Source organism: Oryctolagus cuniculus, chromosome 5, assembly GCF_051225735.1.
Source record: "Oryctolagus cuniculus isolate XC-2025 breed Fujian yellow rabbit chromosome 5, ASM5122573v1, whole genome shotgun sequence".
NCBI lineage: Eukaryota > Metazoa > Chordata > Mammalia > Lagomorpha > Leporidae > Oryctolagus > Oryctolagus cuniculus.
Window position 1 is genome coordinate 67,593,036 of NC_142871.1, and position 3,650 is coordinate 67,596,685.

Genomic DNA, 3,650 nt, shown 5'->3' on the forward strand with positions numbered 1-3,650 from the left:
ATTTCATTTTGATTCCTCTTTAAGATTTCATTTTCATGAGAGAGATTTTCTATGCTGTCCAGTATGGATTTCTGTAGTTCATGCATTTGCTTTTAATAACTTCTAAATGTTCTTATCATAATTTTTTAAAAATTCTGTATCTTGCATTTCTTCTATCTCATCATCTTCATAATCTTGTATTGGAGTGTCATGTTCATTTGGGAGCATCATGATGTCTTCCTTGTTCTTGTTTTTCTCAGTTTCTGCATTTGTTGTTTGGCATTGTGGAGATATACTTTGGTTTCTTCTTCTTCTTCTTCTTCTTCTTCTTCTTCTTCTTCTTCTTCTTCTTCTTCTTCTTCTTCTTTGTCTTCTTCTTCTTCATCTTTTTTTTTCCACTGTGGTGGCTTTTCTCGTTATACTATGACTCTAGATTAAGTGGACTCTCTGCTTTTGGTGAATCTCTAGAGGCTTGTGGTGGGTGTGGCCAGAGAGCTCTGTTCAGTTCTTCAGGGTTAAGGGTGTGCCAAAGGTGAAACACCCAGGTTTGGTGCGATCAATCTTCTCTTCCTCTTTTTTTTTTTTTAACTCGGAAGGTAAGTAATTCCACTCAGCTAAGCTCTTCTCCTTGATGGCAATCAGTGCCTTCATTGACATTTTTGCCTGAACTAGAATTGTCACCTATGATATGGAGGCCAAAATCTTTCTTTTATCTGAGTGTTTTGGTACCCATTATATATCCTCCATCCATTCATCCTCCCCCAACCATTGCCAACCTGCAGTAATTTCAGATTGGCTTCTTTTGAAACTTCTGTATTCAAGAAAGACTGTATGATAATTGTTGATTTATGTGGCTTATTTCATTTAAAGTAATCATTTCCAGTTCCATCTGTTTTGCTACAAACATCAGGATTTTATTTTTATGACTGAATAATACTACATTTTACATAAATAACATTTTTTTATCCATTAACCTATTGATGGATGTCTGTTTTGATTCAAAATCTTGGCTATTGTGAAGAGTGTTACCATGAACATGGGGGTACAAGTGTCTTTCAAATGCAGATTTCATTTCTTTCAGATATATATGCACAAGAGTGATAGCTAAGTGATGTGGTCAAAATTTAAAAAAAAAAAAGTTTTTGAGGAAGCACCATATTGTTCTCTGTAATGTTCATAATTTGCATTCCCACTGAAATTATGTGAGTGTGTCTTTTTCTCCACATCCAAACCAGCATGTGTCATTTCTTGCCTTTTTATCATAGTTATACTAACTGGATTGAGATGACACCTACTGAGATTTTGAAATGAGTTTCCCTGATGACAAATAACATTGAACGTTTTTTCACATATATGTTGCCATTTTTTTTTTTCAGAGAAAAGTCTATTCGGATACTTTGACCATTTCTTTTGCTCTTGGTCTTTTTTTTATAGGGGAGAGAGAGCAAACACAGTCACCCACTACCATAAATTATGCAGTCGAGTTTCCTACATTTGGGAAACTCACAGGGGCAGCAATGGAAGAGCCTCACCCTGGGAAAACCACTTGCATGATCATGGTATCTCCCCTGCCAGCTAAGTATTTACCATTTCTTAACTGGATTGAATTCTTTGTTGTCAGTGTTGAGATTTTTGTGTTCTTTATATATTCTGGATATTAAATTTTTCCAGATGTATAGTTTGCCAGTATTTTTTCCCACTGTATCAGTTGTCTTAATTTTATTGACTGTTACTTTTTGCTGTGCAGAAGATTTTTAATGTGATATAAGCCATTTATCTATGTTTGCATTGTTGTCTGTGCTTTTTGTGTCTTACACAAAAATAGCTACCTATGACACTGTCCTGAAGTGTTTACTCTCAGTTTTTTTTCCTAGTAGTTTCATACTTCTATGTACTATGTTTGGAGCTTTAATATATCTTATTATTATATTTTGAGTTTGTTTTTGTGTAGGATGAATGGAGGGATGAGGCAAGTACAAGTGCTATATTTCAAATTTATAGGGGTCATGGCTAAGAATTTTTAATCTTTTGTCTGTGTTTTTTTTTTCATTTATATCAAAAAGAAACAACTTCTCAGATTTCTCTGACCTTTAAATTTAATACTTTTGGTATGTGATAGGCTGCACTTTCTGAATATATCTTTAAAGAATGATACAAAAATTATATGATTATATTTTTATTGACTAGTATATTGGAGGAACCCTTCTCAGGCAAAAATCCAAGAAGAGTGTGTAACATATGTTTTAAAACATCCTGAATGTCTTTAAAAACAAATTTGTGAACTACTCTCAGGCAAAAATGTCAATGAAAGCATGGGTCTTCAGAGGGAACAAGAGGTGAAGCCTTTAACTCTGAAGATGATTGCAAAAACTAGGGAGCTTATTCAACTATTTATGTGACCTCAAGGTCTGTGGAGGAAAGAGGACAAAGTAAATGCAGTTAAATTGTGAGATGATACAGAAATGAAACTGACCTTCCCTCTGTACATGGAAGGTTAAACAAAGAAATTGCCTTGTTGCTGATTTATGCAGGAGTTGAAAATTTCCCCAATGGAATTATAACTCTGAGATGACCCTCCCACAGATGTGTACGCATAATTCACATTAGCTGTTGGTCAATAAAAACTCAATCTTTGCTTTTAATTTAGAGTGGTCCTGGACCAGTAGTTCTCCTAGGTCCCTTTGAGCTCAAACACAAATCCTATCTAGAAAATTACGCAGTCCACTTTAGACCTCAGTAATTCCTAGAAATCAGGTTCCAAGTGTAATGCACAACTGATAGTCAGAAATCACTAATTCTACAAAGATATAAGAGCATCAGAAATGTGAAAAAAGCATAAATGATAGATGCTTTGTGTCACTTCACAGAATGTATTATTTCCAACAATTATAAACAGTATGCATCAACATAGCTGAAATATAGCAAGTAAACTTTAAAGGTGTGTATAGAGACCAAGAAACAGAAAGTAATGGAATTTTTAAAAAATGAACTTAAAGATAAACTATTAATATAATAATTAACAATTTGATAGAGAAATTTTTGCTTCTAGTTATAACTGGTGCTGGACATACCCTCTGAGATTACATACAAAACCACACAAAACTATAGATATCAAAGATAAGACAGTGCAGGACTCTATTTACCAAGAAAACAAATCAAATGGCAAAAGTTATCCTCAGGTATTTCTTCTCAAATTTTTGAGAAGAGAGGCTAACACAAGCACAGTAATAATGCTGCATGGCTAATTGAAGGAGATTGAGATTGGAAATTACAGACATCAGGAATTACTACAAAGAACTGTATGCCAACAAATCAGGAGCCTAGAATAAATTAATAGGTTCCTGGATGCATACAACCTACCTACAATGAGCCATGAAGACACAGAACATCTGAACAGACCAATAACCAAGACGGAAATTAAATCAGTAATAAAAACCCTCCAAACTGTGAAAAGCCCAGGAAAGGTTTGCTTCAGTGCCATGAAACAGGTAAAGGATTAATATCCAGAATATATAAAGAGCTCAATAAACTCAAAAACAACAAAACAAATATCCCAGTTAAGAAATGGACAAAGGACTTAACCAGGCATTTTTCAAGAGAGGAGAGCCAAAGACACAAGAAAAGATGCTCAGAATCACTAACAATCTGAGCAATGCAATTCAAAACCACAA

General features: G+C 34.3%; 1 pseudogene; it reads right to left on the reverse strand.

Annotated features, from left to right (window-relative positions):
- Positions 1-1,412: 1,412 nt before the first annotated feature.
- LOC127493382 (U1 spliceosomal RNA) lies at positions 1,413-1,562 on the reverse strand (annotated as a pseudogene).
- Positions 1,563-3,650: the final 2,088 nt, after the last annotated feature.